This window comes from Bufo bufo, chromosome 4, assembly GCF_905171765.1.
Source record: "Bufo bufo chromosome 4, aBufBuf1.1, whole genome shotgun sequence".
Taxonomy (NCBI): Eukaryota; Metazoa; Chordata; class Amphibia; order Anura; family Bufonidae; genus Bufo; species Bufo bufo.
This window is the reverse complement of record NC_053392.1, coordinates 110095325-110112731: the sequence shown is the minus strand read 5'-3', so window position 1 is coordinate 110112731 and position 17407 is coordinate 110095325. Positions and strand designations below refer to the sequence as shown.

Here is a 17407-nt window from a genome sequence, read left to right as displayed (position 1 = left end):
GCCTGATTCTCTGCAATGGCACCTCTCTCCTCTGTCTGGGTGCTGGTGGACTAAATATCTGACAGTGGCCTGTTCCAGTGGTGGGTGACATGAAGCCTGATTATCTGCAATGGGACCTCTCTCCTTTGTACGGGTGCCGGGGCCTAAATATCTGACAGTGGCCTGTTCCAGTGGTGGGTGACATGAAGCCTGATTCTCTGCAATGGGACCTCTCTCTTCTGTCTGGGTGCCGGGGCCTAAATATCTGACAGTGGCCTGTTCCAGTGGTGGGTGACATGAAGCCTGATTCTTTGCAATGGGACCTCTCTCCTCTGTCTGGGTGCCGGGGCCAAAATATCTGACAGTGGCCTGTTCCAGTGGTGGGTGACATGAAGCCTGATTCTCTGCAATGGGACCTCTCTCCTCTGTCTGGGTGCCGGTGGCCTAAATATGTCACAGTGGCCTGTTTCAGTGGTGGGTGACATGAAGCCTGATTCTCTGCAATGGGACCTCTCTCCTCTGTCTGGGTGCCGGGGCCTTTTTTGAGGCTGCCCAGAGCGTTTTTAGATCACTTTTTTTCTGGGGTGATCGGCGGCCACTTTGAGACTTGTGGTGCGCCAGCACAAGCTATCGCCAAGTGTATTTAACCATCAATAGTGTGGTTATTTTGTGCTATATCCTACATCAGCTGCAGGCTGAGCCTGTGTCACCGAAGTGCATTTAGCCATCAACAGTCTGGTTATTTTTTGGCCATATACTTCATCAGCTGCAGGCTGAGCCTGTGTCACCGAAGTGCATTTAACCATCAACAGTCTGATTATTTTTTGGCCATATACTACATTTGGGGCAAGTTGAGCCTGTCACCCAGCGCCTAAAAAATAGACCTGACATTTCTATTCAACTAAATCTGTACTGTTTTAGCTGGTCAAGTTAATTGTAGTGACCGTAAAAGCACACTTTTTGTTCTGGGTTGAAAAACTATTCCCAAATTTGCCATTCTCAAAATAACTAGTTTCTGGTATATGAGGCCTACTTGAAATCTATCCCAAAAAGGATATCTTACATTGAAGGTACTGATAGTGTCATTCAGAAAAACCTAAGACACACGCTACCGTGCAGATAGAAGTCTGATTCTGAGATTAAACCTTAACCTGTCACACAGTGCAAAAAATAACAGGTCTCACATTTCTATTCAAGCAAATCTGTACTGTTTTAGCTGGTCAAGTTATTTGTAGCGACCGTAAAAGCACATTTTTTTTTCTGGGTTGAAAAACTATTCCCAAATTTGCCATTCTCAAAATAACTAGTTTCTGGTATTTGAGGCCTACTTGAAATCTATCCCAAAAAGGATATCTTACATTGAAGGTACTGATAGTGTCATTCAGAAAAACCTAAGACACACGCTACCGTGCAGATAGAAGTCTGATTCTGTGATTAAACCTTAACCTGTCACACAGTGCAAAAAAAAACAGGTCTCACATTTCTATTCAAGCAAATCTGTACTGTTTTAGCTGGTCAAGTTATTTGTAGTGACCGTAAAAGCACTTTTTTTTTTCTAGGCTGAAAAACTATTCCCAAATTTGCCATTCTCAAAATTGTGGTGAACGGGAACAATGAGGAAAACATCTAATAAGGGACGCACACGCGGACGTGGACATGGTCGTGGTGGTGTTAGTGGACCCTCTGGTGCTGGGAGAGGACGTGGCCGTTCTGCCACAGCCACACGTCCTAGTGTACCAACTACCCCAGGTCCCAGTAGCCGCCAGAATTTACAGGGATATTTGGTGGGGCCCAATGCCGTTCTAAGGATGGTAAGGCCTGAGCAGGTACAGGCATTAGTCAATTGGGTGGCCGACAGTGCATCCAGCACGTTCGCATTATCTCCCACCCAGTCTTCTGCAGAAAGCGCACAGATGGCACATGAAAACCAAGCCCATCAGTCTTTCACATCACCCCCATGCATATCAGGGAAACTGTCTGAGCCTCAAGTTATGCAGCAGTCTCTTATGCTGTTTGAAGACTCTGCTGCCAGGGTTTCCCAAGGGCATCCACCTAGCTCTTCACCAGGGGTGGAAGAGATAGAATGCACTAACGCACAACCACTTATGTTTCCTGATGATGAGGACATGGGAATACCAACTCAGCACGTCTCTGATGATGACGAAACACAGGTGCCAACTGCTGCGTCTTTCTGCAGTGTGCAGACTGAACAGGAGGTCAGGGATCAAGACTGGGTGGAAGACGATGCAGGGGACGATGAGGTCCTAGACCCCACATGGAATGAAGGTCGTGCCACTGACTTTCACAGTTCGGAGGAAGAGGCAGTGGTGAGACCGAGCCAACAGCACAGCAAAAGAGGGAACAGTGGGCAAAATCAGAACACCCGCCGCCAAGAGACTCCGCCTGCTACTGACCGCCGCCATCTGGGACCGAGCACCCCAAAGGCAGCTTCAAGGAGTTCCCTGGCATGGCAATTCTTCAAACAATGTGCTGACGACAAGACCCGAGTGGTTTGCACGCTGTGCCATCAGAGCCTGAAGCGAGGCATTAACGTTCTGAACCTTAGCACAACCTGCATGACCAGGCACCTGCATGCAAAGCATGAACTGCAGTGGAGTAAACACCTTAAAAACAAGGAAGTCACTCAGGCTCCCCCTGCTGCCTCTTCTGCTGCTGCCGCCTCGGCCTCTTCTGCTGCTGCCGCCGCCTCGGCCTCTTCTGCTGCTGCTGCCGCCGCCTCGGCCTCTTCCTCTGCCTCTGGAGGAACGTTGGCACCTGCCGACCAGCAAACATGGGATGTACCACCAACACCACCACCTGCGTCACCAAGCATCTCAACCATGTCACACGGCAGCGTTCAGCTCTCCATCTCACAAACATTTGAGAGAAAGCGTAAATTCCCACCTAGCCACCCTCGATCCCTGGCCCTGAATGCCAGTATTTCTAAACTACTGGCCTATGAAATGCTGTCATTTAGGCTGGTGGACACACACAGCTTCAAACAGCTCATGTCGCTTGCTGTCCCACAGTATGTTGTTCCCAGCCGCCACTACTTCTCCAAGAGAGCCGTGCCTTCCCTGCACAAACAAGTGTCCGATAAAATCAAGTGTGCACTGCGCAACGCCATCTGTGGCAAGGTCCACCTAACCACAGATACGTGGACCAGTAAGCACGGCCATGGACGCTATATCTCCCTAACTGCACACTGGGTAAATGTAGTGGCGGCTGGGCCCCAGGCGGAGAGCTGTTTGGCGCACGTCCTTCCGCCGCCAAGGATCGCAGGGCAACATTCTTTGCCTCCTGTCTCCTTCTCCTCCTACTCAGCTTCCTCCTCCTCTTCTTCCACCTGCTCATCCAGTCAGCCACACACCTTCACCACCAACTTCAGCACAGCGCGGGGTAAACGTCAGCAGGCCATTCTGAAACTCATATGTTTAAAGACAGGCCCCACACCGCACAGGAGTTGTGGCGTGGTATAGAACAACAGACCGACGAGTGGTTGCTGCCGGTGAGCCTCAAGCCCGGCCTGGTGGTGTGCGATAATGGGCGAAATCTCGTTGCAGCTCTGGGACTAGCCGGTTTGACGCACATCCCTTGCCTGGCGCATGTGCAGAATTTGGTGGTGCAGAAGTTCATTCGCAACTACCCCGACATGTCAGAGCTGCTGCATAAAGTGCGGGCCGTCTGTTCGCGCTTCCGGCGTTCACACCCTGCCGCTGCTCGCCTGTCTGCGCTACAGCGTAACTTCGGCCTTCCCGCCTGATATGCGACGTACCCACCAGGTGGAACTCCACCTTGCATATGCTGGACAGACTGTGCGAGCAGCAGCAGGCCATAGTGGAGTTTCAGCTGCAGCACGCACGGGTCAGTCGCACTGTGGATCAGACACACTTCACCACCAATGACTGGGCCTCCATGCGAGACCTGTGTGCCCTGTTGCGCTGTTTCGAGTACTCCACCAACATGGCCAGTGGCGATGATGCCGTTATCAGCGTTACAATACCACTTCTATGTCTCCTTGAGAAAACACTTAGGGCGATGATGGAAGAGGAGGTGGCCCAGGAGGAAGAGGAGGAAGAGGGGTCATTTTTAGCACTTTCAGGCCAGTCTCTTCGAAGTGACTCAGAGGGAGGTTTTTTGCAACAGCAGAGGCCAGGTACAAATGTGGCCAGACAGGGCCCACTACTGGAGGACGAGGAGGACGAGGATGAGGAGGAGGTGGAGGAGGATGAGGATGAAGCTTGTTCACAGTGGGGTGGCACCCAAAGCAGCTCGGGCCCATCACTGGTGCGTGGCTGGGGGGAAACACAGGACGATGACGATACGCCTCCCACAGAGGACAGCTTGTCCTTACCTCTGGGCAGCCTGGCACACATGAGCGACTACATGCTGCAGTGCCTGCGCAACGACAGCAGAGTTGCCCACATTTTAACGTGTGCGGACTACTGGGTTGCCACCCTGCTGTGCCCACCTTACTTCCTACACTGGAGCGTGATAGGAAGATGCGCGAGTACAAGCGCACGTTGGTAGACGCGCTACTGAGAGCATTCCCAAATGTCACAGGGGAACCAGTGGAAGCCCAAGGCGAAGGCAGAGGAGGAGCAAGAGGTCGCCAACGCAGCTGTGTCACGGCCAGCTCCTCTGAGGGCAGGGTTAGCATGGCAGAGATGTGGAAAAGTTTTGTCACCACGCCACAGCTAACTGCACCACCAACTGATACGGAACGTGTTAGCAGGAGGCAACATTTCACTAACATGGTGGAACAGTACCTGTGCACACCCCTCCACGTACTGACTGATGGTTCGGCCCCATTCAACTTCTGGGTCTCCAAATTGTCCATGTGGACAGAGCTAGCCTTTTATGCCTTGGAGGTGCTGGCCTGCCCGGCGGCCAGCGTTTTGTCTGAACGTGTATTCAGCACGGCAGGGGGCGTCATTACAGACAAACGCAGCCGCCTGTCTACAGCCAATGTGGACAAGCTGACGTTCATAAAAATGAACCAGGCATGGATCCCACAGGACCTGTCCATCCCTTGTGCAGATTAGATATTAACTACCTCCCCTTAACAATATATTCTTCTACTCCAGGGCACTTCCTCATTCAATACTATTTTTAATTTCATTTTACCATTATATTGCGGGGCAACCCAAATTTGAATGAACCTCTCCTCTGTCTGGGTGCCGGGGCCTAAATGTGTGACAGTGGCCTGTTCCAGTGGTGGGTGACGTGAAGCCTGATTCTCTGCTATGACATGAAGACTTATTCTGTGCTGACATGAAGCCAGATTCTCTGTTACGCGACCTCTCTCCTCTGCCTGGGTGCCTGGGCCTAAATATGTGACAGTGGCCTGTTCCAGTGGTGGATGACGTGAAGCCTGATTCTCTGCTATGACATGAAGACAGATTCTGCGCTGACATAAGGCCAGATTCTCTGTTACGGGACCGCTCTCCTCTGTCTGGGTGCCGGGGCCTAAATGTGTGACAGTGGCCTGTTCCAGTGGTGGGTGACGTGAAGCCTGATTCTCTGCTATGACATGAAGACAGATTCTGTGCTGACATAAGGCCAGATTCTCTGTTACGCGACCTCTCTCCTCTGCCTGGGTGCCTGGGCCTAAATGTGTGACAGTGGCCTGTTCCAGTGGTGGGTGACGTGAAGCCTGATTCTCTGCTATGACATAAAGACAGATTCTGCGCTGACATAAGGCCAGATTCTCTGTTACGGGACCGCTCTCCTCTGTCTGGGTGTCGGGGCCTAAATGTGTGACAGTGGCCTGTTCCAGTGGTGGGTGATGTGAAGCCTGATTCTCTGCTACGACATGAAGACAGATTCTGTGCTGACATAAGGCCAGATTCTCTGTTACGCGACCTCTCTCCTCTGCCTGGGTGCCTGGGCCTAAATGTGTGACAGTGGCCTGTTCCAGTGGTGGGTGACGTGAAGCCTGATTCTCTGCTATGACATGAAGACAGATTCTGTGCTGACATAAGGCCAGATTCTCTGTTACGCGACCTCTCTCCTCTGCCTGGGTGCCTGGGCCTAAATATGTGACAGTGGCCTGTTCCAGTGGTGGGTGATGTGAAGCCTGATTCTCTGCTATGACATGAAGACTGATTCTGTGCTTACATGAAGCCAGATTCTCTGCTATGGCATGAAGAGACTGATTCTGTGCTTACATGAAGCCAGATTCTCTGCTATGGGACCTCTGTCGAATTGATATTGGTTCATTTTTATTTTTTTTATTTTTATTTTAATTCATTTCCCTATCCACATTTGTTTGCAGGGGATTTACCTACATGTTGCTGCCTTTTGCAGCCCTCTAGCTCTTTCCTGGGCTGTTTTACAGCCTTTTTAGTGCCCAAAAGTTCGGGTCCCCATTGACTTCAATGGGGTTCGGGTTCGGGACGAAGTTCGGTTCGGGTTCGGATCCCGAACCCGAACATTTCCGGGAAGTTCGGCCGAACTTCTCGAACCCGAACATCCAGGTGTTCGCTCAACTCTATTTATATGCATAAAGACTGTTATAAAAAAATTGCCAGTGCGACCTTCTGCGATTCTAATTTTTCTTAAGTGCCCAAAACTTCACATTTTTTAAGTTCTCACTAGACATTATTGATTTTTGCACTAAGTATTCCTGTGACATCACACCCACTATGTTAGCAGCATATTTGTATGGAAAGCATAGAAATATATTTAACATGCACATTGCACATCCATTGTCATGCCACACACTACTATATATTCCGCACACACACACTATTTACCACACACACACACTATATACCACACACACACACTATATACCGCGCACACACACACACTATATACTTCACACACACACACTATATACAACAGACACACACTACAATCAGGTCCATAAATATTGGGACATTTTTAACATGTTTGGCTCTATACACCACCACAATGAATTTGAAATGAAACAAACAAGATGTGCTTTAACTTCAGACTGTCAGCTTTAGTTTGAGGGTATTTACATCCAAATCAGGTGAACGGTGTAGGAATTACAACAGTTTGCATATGTGTCTCCCACTTGTTAAGGGACCAAAAGTAATGGGACAAAATAATAATTATAAATCAAACTTTCACTTTTTAATACTTGGTTGCAAATCCTTTGCAGTCAATTACAGCCTGAAGTCTGGAACACATAGACATCACCAGACCCTGGGTTTCATCCCAGGTGATGCTCTGCCAGGGCTCTACTGCAACTGTCTTCAGTTCCTGCTTGTTCTTGGGGCATTTTCCCTTCAGTTTTGTCTTCAGCAAGTGAAATGCATGCTCAATCGGATTCTGGTCAGGTGATTGACTTGGCCATTGCATAACATTCCACTTCTTTCCCTTAAAAAACTCTTTGGTTGCTTTTGCAGTATGCTTCCGGTCATTGTCCATCTTCACTGTGAAGCGCCGTCCAATGAGTTCTGAAGCATTTGGCTGAATATGTTCAGATAATATTGCCTGAAACACTTCAGAATTCATCCTGCTGCTTTTGTCAGCAGTCACATCATCAATAAATACAAGAGAACCAGTTCCATTGGCAGTCATACATGCCCACACCCTGACACTACCACCACCATGCTTCACTGGTGAGGTGGTATGCTTAGGATCATGAGCAGTTCCTTTCCTTCTCCATACTCTTCTCTTCCCATCACTCTGGTATAAGTTGATCTTGGTCTCATCTGTCCATAAGATATTGTTCCAGAACTATGAAGGCTTTTTTAGATGTCATTTGGCAAACTCTAATCTGGCCTTCCTGTTTTTGAGGCTCACCAATGGTTTACATCTTGTGGTGAACACTCTGTATTCACTCTGGTGAAGCCTTCTCTTGATTATTGACTTTGACACACATACACCTACCTCCTGGAGAGTGTTCTTGATCTGGATAACTGTTGTGAAGGGTGTTTTCTTCACCAGGGAAATAATTCTTCGGTCATCCACCACAGTGGTTTTCCATGGTCTTCCACGTCTTTAGGTGTTGCTGAGCTCACCGGTGCATGCGATCTTTTTAAGAATGTTCCAAACAGTTGTTTTGACCACGCCTAATGTTTTTGCTATCATTCTGATGGGTTTGTTTTGTTTTTTTCAGCCTAATGATGGCTTGCTTCACTGATAGTGACAGCTCTTTGGATCTCATCTTGAGAGTTGACAGCAACAGATTCCAAATGCAAATAGCACACTTGAAATGAACTCTGGACCTTTTTTCTGCTCATTGTAATTGGGATAATGAGGGAATAACACACACCTGGCCATGGAACAGCTGAGAAGCCAATTGTCTCATTACTTTTGGTCACTTAGCAAGTTGAAGGCACATATGCAAACTGTTGTAATTCCTACACCGTTCACCTGATTTGGATGTAAATACCCTCAAATTAAATCTGACAGTCTGCAGGTAAAGCACATCTTGTTTGTTTCATTTCAAATTCATTGTGGTGGTGTATAGAGCCAAAAATGTTAGAATTGTGTTGATGTCCTAATATTTATGGACTTTTCTGTATATACCGCACACACACACAGAGTCTATAGATTATAGTTTGTATCCTGTTGGACAGGACTCAGGAGAAGCTTTTTTTGTCAGAACGTCAGTATTTGCTGGTTCATTTAGAGTTACCCAGGGTGCATCCCGGGAAGGCGAACCAGCTGTACACCCCATACCGTACCGTTACTTCACTAGACAGGTACATCTCTGCTTAGCTGGACAATATCTGATAGCTCAGACCCCACCCACATACAGTCGTAATACAATCTGATCTTCTAACCGTAACAGTAAGGTCGCATGCACACGGGCTTGTTTTTTCACAACTACAGACCGTAAAAACCCGGGCTGCTGTCCTGCAGAGTGGACGAGCATACGGCGTCATTGTTTGCTAACTCGCTATGACGCCGTGCGCGTCTTGCCGCCACAACTGTACATTAATACACATATAAGTGTATCACAGTATAGCGGTGGTGGCCGGAAACGCATGTCGTCATAGCAACCAATGATGCCGTGCGCTCGTCCACTCTGCAGGACAGGTTTGTACGGTCCAAAGTTGTGAAAAAACATGCCCGTGTGCAGGCGGCATAAATCTAATATTTCCACTTCAAAGCATTAAATACTTTTTGCAGTTTACTTGAGTAAATTATTTTCAATACTATTATTGTTAAAAATTGGGATTATATGCTTGTATTTTTATCTTGCAGCGGATGTTGGGGCGAGGATATGACCGCACCCAGTCCCACGCCAAGAAGCAGCAAATTGTACAGGAGCTGGCCTTTGAGATCTGGCGCCAAATGGGTCTCAAACACCGCCGTCTGGCCATCATAAAAAAATGGTCAGACATGAAGCGAAGACATGCCCGGTTTATAAAAAGAATCCGGGACGAAAAATGCCCAGGTAGATGCGTAAATAACTTTTGTATGTTTTGCCAACACTCTGTAATGTATACAGGGCTAAGCAAAAATATTCATCCCCCCTTGACTTCGTTCTTTTTTTTGTTGTCTTACATCCTGGAATTAACATCGATTGTTTGAGGATTTGCATCATTTAATTTGTAGAACATGCCCACAACTTAGACCTTTTTTTAAATTGGTTAATTGTAAAGCATACAAAAAATAGGACAAAATAATAGAAAAGGTCAATGTGCATAACTATTCACCGCCTAAAGTCAATACTTTGTAGAGCCACCTTTTGCGTCAATCACAGCTTCAAGTCGCTTTGGATAAGTCTCTATGAGGAGTTGCCACATCTTACCACTGGGATTTTTGCCCATTCCTCCTTGCAAAACTGATTCAGCTCCTTCCAATTGGATGGTTTGCGCTTGTGAACAGCAATCTTTAAAGGGCTTCTGTCACCCCACTAAACATTTTTTTTTTTTTTTTTTGGTTACTTATAATCCCTATAATGCGATTTATGCATACATACTGTAATTAATCATTTTCGTTCAGCAGATTCTGTTAAAAACTTACTTTTAAAATATGCAAATTACTTGCTACCAGCAAGTAGGGCGGCTACTTGCTGGTAGCAGCCGCATCCTCCTATCCTAAAGACGCCCCCTCCGCATGTTGATTGACAGGGCCAGCGGACGGGATCTTTCTCTGCTGGCCCTGTTTGCATTCAAAATCGCTCCATCCTCAATGCGCCTGTGCAGATGACGTCACATCTACACCCGGCGCAGGCGCACTGAGAGGAGGACGCTCGCTCAGCCGCTCCATCCTAAATGCGCCTGCGCCAATGACGTCACATCTATAACCGGCGCAGGCGCATTGAGGAAGGAGCGACCGAGCGAGCGTCCTCCTCTCAGTGCGCCTGCGCCGACTGAAGACAGGTACGGCGCAGGCGCCAGATTTTGAATGCAAACAGGGCCAGCCAGAGGACAATCCAGTTCGCTGGCCCTGTCAATCAGCATGCGGAGGGGACGTCTTTAGGATAGGAGGATGCGGCTGCTACCAGCAAGTAGCCGCCCTACTTGCTGGTAGCAAGGTAATTTGCATATTTTAAAAGTAAGTTTTTAACAGAATCTGCTGAACGAAAATGATTAATTACAGTATGTACAGTCGTGGCCAAAAGTTTTGAGAATTACATAAATATTGGAAATTGGAAAAGTTGCTGCTTAAGTTTTTATAATAGCAATTTGCATATACTCCAGAATGTTATGAAGAGTGATCAGATGAATTGCATAGTCCTTCTTTGCCATGAAAATTAACTTAATCCCAAAAAAAACCTTTCCACTGCATTTCATTGCTGTCATTAAAGGACTTGCTGAGATCATTTCAGTAATCGTCTTGTTAACTCAGGTGAGAATGTTGACGAGCACAAGGCTGGAGATCATTATGTCAGGCTGATTGGGTTAAAATGGCAGACTTGACATGTTAAAAGGAGGGTGATGCTTGAAATCATTGTTCTTCCATTGTTAACCATGGTGACCTGCAAAGAAACGCGTGCAGCCATCATTGCGTTGCATAAAAATGGCTTCACAGGCAAGGATATTGTGGCTACTAAGATTGCACCTCAATCAACAATTTATAGGATCATCAAGAACTTCAAAGAAAGAGGTTCAATTCTTGTTAAGAAGGCTTCAGGGCATCCAAGAAAGTCCAGCAAGCGCCAGGATCATCTCCTAAAGAGGATTCAGCTGCGGGATCGGAGTGCCACCAGTGCAGAGCTTGCTCAGGAATGGCAGCAGGCAGGTGTGAGCGCATCTGCACGCACAGTGAGGCGAAGACTTTTGGAAGATGGCCTGGTGTCAAGAAGGCCAGCAAAGAAGCCACTTCTCTCCAAAAAAAACACCAGGGACAGATTGATCTTCTGCAGAAAGTATGGTGAATGGACTGCTAAGGACTGGGGCAAAGTCATATTCTCCGATGAAGCCTCTTTCCGATTGTTTGGGGGATCTGGAAAAAGGCTTGTCCGGAGAAGAAAAGGTGAGCGCTACCATCAGTCCTGTGTCATGCCAACAGTAAAGCATCCTGAGACCATTCATGTGTGGGGTTGCTTCTCATCCAAGGGAGTGGGCTCACTCACAATTTTGCCCAAAAACACAGCTATGAATAAAGAATGGTACCAAAACACCCTCCAACAGCAACTTCTTCCAACAATCCAACAACAGTTTGGTGAAGAACAATGCATTTTCCAGCACGATGGAGCACATAAGGCAAAAGTGATAACTAAGTGCCTCGGGGACCAAAACGTTGACATTTTGGGTCCATGGCCTGGAAACTCCCCAGATCCTAATCCCATTGAGAACTTGCGGTCAATCCTCAAGAGGCGGGTGGACAAACAAAAACCCACTAATTCTGACAAACTCCAAGAAGTGATTATGAAAGAATGGGTTGCTATCAGTCAGGAATTGGCCCAGAAGTTGATTGCGAGCATGCCCAGTCAAATTGCAGAAGTCCTGAAAAAGAAGGGCCAACACTGCAAATACTGACTCTTTGCATAAATGTCATGTAATTGTCGATAAAAGCCTTTGAAACGTATGAAGTGCGTGTAATTATATTTCACTACATCACAGAAACAACTGAAACAAAGATCTAAAAGCAGTTTAGCAGCAAACTTTGTGAAAACTAATATTTCTGTCATTCTCAAAACTTTTGGCCAAGACTGTATGCATAAGTAGTAAGAGGGTATGTTTCGTCAAAGTGACAGGTACCACGCCCCTTTTACACGCCCCCTTTTATATCGCTTGATATAAATTTTATATCGCTTGATATTAGGTTTATATCGCATGATATTTGGTTTATATCGTTTGATATTAGGATTATATTGCGTGATATTAGGTTTTATATGTTTAAAAGTATGATAGATTACTAATATCCTTCAGACTTAAATTCTTCAGACTTAAATACAGCCGTTTCTAATGCATAGGTCATGACCTCTTACTACAAAAGCTTTGTTCTACAATGTAGTTGACAGCTGTTTAGAATTTCTACGGCCATGCTCATTAAAACGTCTGGACATGCCACAGGCTGTATTCTTGTAATCGAGACGTTTCTAATGTATAGGTTACCCCATCTATCTAAATTCTATCTATCAATCTATCTACCTATCTATCCTTATATCTATCTATCAATTATCTATCTATCTTTTCTATCTACCTATCTATAGTCTATCTTTCCAGCTATCTGTTATCTATCTATCCATTTATCTATCTAGCAATCCATTTTTATCCAGACAACTGTCTATCTATCTATCTATCTATCTATCTATCCATCTATCCATCTATCCATCTATCTGTTATCTATCCATTTATCTATCCAACTATCTATCTATCCAGCTATCTGTTATCTATCTATGTATCGATACATCCATAGACCCCATCTATCTAAATTATATCTATCCTTCTATCTATTATCTATCTATCAATTATCTATCTATCTCTCTATCTACCTATCTATAGTCTATCTAGCCATCTACCGGTTTTCTATCTATCTATCAATTTATCTACAGCTCTATCCTTCTATCTATCAATTATCTATCTTTCTATCTATCTACCTATCTATAGTCTATCTTTCCATCTATCTGTTAGCTATCTATCTATCTATCTATCCCTTTATCTATATATCTATCTATGTTTCTATACATCCATATAAATCATCTATCTAAATTCTATCAATTTATCTATTTATCTATCTATATTTCTATCTACATATCTATGTATCAAATGCCTATCTATCTATCTATCTATCTATCTATCTACAGACATGTCAGGACATGTCCTAATATAAAGTCTATACATATATCTATCCATCTATCTGTTCTCTATCTATGTAGCTAAACAACCATATAGCCCATCTATGTAAAATGTATCTATCAATTTATCTATCCTATCTATCTATCTATCTTATATCTATCTATCTATAGCTCTATCTATCTTTCTATCTACCTATCTATAGTCTATCTTTCCATCTATCTTTCCATTTATCTATGTATCTATACATCCATATACCCCATCTATCTAAATTCTATCTATCCTTCTATCTATCGATCAACTATCTATCTATCTTTCTATCTACCTATCTATAGTCTATCTATCCATTTAGCTATCCAACTATCAATCTATCCATTTATCTGTTATCTATCTATGTATCTATACATCCATATACCCCATCTATCTAAATTCTATCTATCCTTCTATCTATCTATCTATCTATCTATCTTTCTATCTATCTATAGTCTATCTATCCATCTACCTGTTTTCTATCTATCAATTATCTATCTATCTATCTACTTATCTGTAGTCTAGCTTTCCAGCTATCTATATTTATAGTGCTTGATATTAAATGTTATACTGCTTGATATTCAATTTATATTGCTTGATATTCAATTTATATACTGTTGTGCACTGTCACAGATGTCCTAAGACATATCCTACACAACCAACCCCCCCAACACTCTGTGTCAATACACACCTTAGTATTTCTCTGTGCCAACCATCCCCACCACTCTGTGGCAATACACACCGCAATGTTGCAAAGTTGTATTCATTTAAAATGTTTACACAATACAAAATTTCAAAAATGTTGTACAATATGCTGTAAAAATGTAAAAATTATCAATTTATCCGTATATCTATCTATCACAATCTAACGTTTCAATGGATAAATATTTTATCTATTTATCTATCAATCTATCTTACAATTTATCCATTTATCTATCTATCTTTCTATCTATTTCTAACCATCTAGCTACTATAACATGGCTATCTATCAAACATCTATCTATTTACATTTCTATCTATCAAACATCTATTTATCTTTCTATCTATCTAACTAGCTGTCTTTCTATCTTTCTTTCTATCTATTATTTATCTTTCTATCTATCTATCCATTTTATCTAACAATTTATCCATTTATCTATCTTTCTATCAATCTTTCTATCTATCCATCTATCTAACAATTTATCTTTTTTTTTGTCTAGCTACCACATATCTATTTATCTAATTATCTACCAATCTATTTTATCTATCTATTTATCTAGCTGCTAATATCTATCTAACGTCCAATCTTTCTATCTATTTTCCTATCAATCTATCCATTTATCTAACAATTTATCCATTTATCTATCTATCTTTCTATCTATTTCTAACCATCTAGCTACTATAACATGGCTATCTATCAAACATCTATTTACCTTTCTATCAAACATCTATTTATTTTTCTACCTATCTAACTGGCTGTCTTTCTATCTTTCTTTCTATCTATTATCTATCCATCTTTCTATCTATTATCTATCCATCTTTCTATCTATTATCTATCTGTCTTTCTATCTATTTTATCTATTTATCTATCTAACGTCCAATCTTTTTATCTATTTTCCTATCAATCTATCCGTTTATCTAACAATGTATCCATTTATCTATCTGTCTTTCTATCTTTCTATCTATTTCTAACCATCTAGCTAACAAAATGATTAATTTATCCGTATATCTATCTACCCCAATCTAACGTTTCAATAGATAAATATTTTATCTATCTACTTATCAATCTATCTAACAATTTATCCATTTATCTGTCTATCTTTCTATCTATTTCTAACCAGCTAGCTACTATAACAGGGCTATCTATCAAACATCTATCTATTTACATTTCTATCTATCAAACATCTATTTATCTTTCTATCTATCTAACTGGCTGTCTTTCTATCTTTATTTATATCTATTATCCATCTTTCTATCCATTTATCTAACAATTTATCCATTATTATTTTTTGTCTAGCTACCACATAGCTATTTATCGAATTAGTTACCAATCTATTTTATCTATCTATTTATCTAGCTTCTAATATCTATCTAACGTCCAATCTTTCTATCTATTTTCCTATCAATCTATCCATTTATCTAACAATGTATCCATTTATCTGTCTTTCTATCTTTCTATCTATCTTTCTATCAATTTGTTTATCTATCCAGCTATCTAACAATTTATCCATTTATCTATCTATGATCAATTTATCCGTATATCTGTGCCAATATAGACAGACAAACCCCACCACTCTGTCAATACACACAGCAATGTTGCAAAGTTGTATACACAATTCAAAATTTTAAAGTGTTGTACAATATGCTGTAAAAATGTAAAAATGATCAATTTATCCATATAGCTATCTATCTTTCTATCCTTCTATCAATCTATCTATTTATCTTTCTATCAAACATCTATTTATCTTTCTATCTAACTGTCTAGCTTTCCACTATCTTTCTATCTATCACATATCTATTTATCTAACAATTTATCTATCAACAATCTATCTAAATATCTGCCAATTATTTATCTAGCTTCTAATATCTATCTAACAGCCTATCTTTCTATCTATCTTTCTATCAATCTATCTATATATCGACCTATCTATTTTAGCTGTCTTTCTATCTATCTTTCTATTATCTATCTTTCCATTATCTTTCTATCACATATCTATTTATCTATCTATCTATCTATCAATTTATCTATCCATTTATCTTTATATCTATCTTGCCATTAAGCTGTCTATATATCTACCTATCTTTCCACTTTCTATCTATCCATAGATAGGGTTTTACGGGACGCCGATCCGGGTGATTTCATACAATTGCGTTTAGACGGCGGTGAAACGTTTGATTCAATTTTTTCTAATAGGTATTCTAGAGATGGATTTAGAGCCGAAACATTTTTGGACAATATCGCTAACGCTTTACAGACTAACGCGGAGTGCATAGCCGGTAATACACTTAAACTAGTTATCATCATTGTCAGGTGTCGCCGTGGTGGGGCCAGAAGCCGTTTGGGCGGTGTCACGTATAGTCGGATTATTGATCGTAAAAAACAACATTTATACGATTTTAATAATTACGATAATAACGTCTGTCTGGCCGCTAGTGTTTACGCTATTTTGGAGGGTGCTGCTTTGAGCGACGTCGCCTTGTTAGAGAAAGCTCAACAACTGCATAGAGACTTACAAATACCCGAGGGGTATTTGGTGTCTTTTACTGACGTTGCTGAATTTGAAAATAAATAAATAAAATAATTAAACATCACAATTAAAATTTTGTACCACAATAGGGGGCAGTGGCGTTATTATCACACAGCCCGCACAGCTAAAGAAAAGACCGTCTATATATTCCACCATGAAAAGCATTATTATGGCATAACAAATCTAAAAGCCTTTATCGGTTTAGATTATTTTTGCGACGTTTGTTGCACTGTATACAAACATAAATATCGACACGGGTGTATGCAGTTTTGTGAAGCATGCCAGAGCCCAAATTGTGTTGAGCAGTCTAATAATACACGGGGCCCGATATGTAGGGCGTATTGCCGTTCAGAGGCTTGTTTTGAAACACATAGAAACCTGTCACTTAGTGATAAAGCTCTTTGTAAGAAAAAAAACTTTTTGCGGATTTTGTTACAAATATATAGACTGCGGCGATGAGCACGAATGTAACGGTTTAAAATGCACCATCTGCGGCGGGCAGGTTGACAAATTTGACGACCATGTTTGTTACATGCAGCCATACAACCCTAAAAAATGACTGACAAGTATATATTTTACGATTTTGAATGCATGCAAAAAACAGGCTTGCATATACCCAATTTCATTTACGCAACCACACTATATGGCCCCAACTCCTGGCATTTTAGCGGAAAATCCTGTATGCTTGACTTTGTGCGATTTTTTGCCGACGGTAAGTTTTCGGGTTACACGTTTATAGCTCACAATGCCGGACGCTACGACGCTTATTTTGTTTTACAGGAGTTGATTAATGAAAAAATTTTAATTGAAATCATAAATCAAGGCGGTCGGTTAATGTGCGTTACCCTGAAGGACTTAAAAATTAGGTTCATAGACTCGCTGAATTTCATGCCTATGAAGCTCAGCAAGATGCCCGAGGCTATGGGTTTTTCATATTAACTGACCGCCTTGATTTATGACATCAATTTTAAATTTTTCATTAATCAACTCCTGTAA

At 42.5% G+C, this 17407-nt stretch overlaps 1 protein-coding gene across 1 annotated transcript in view; it reads right to left on the bottom strand.

Moving 5' to 3' along the window:
- The window catches only part of LOC120999965 (alpha-1,4-N-acetylglucosaminyltransferase-like), a 144615-nt gene that overhangs the window by 27026 nt on the left and 100182 nt on the right, over window positions 1-17407 (bottom strand). The gene's annotated exons all lie outside the window — the stretch shown is intronic.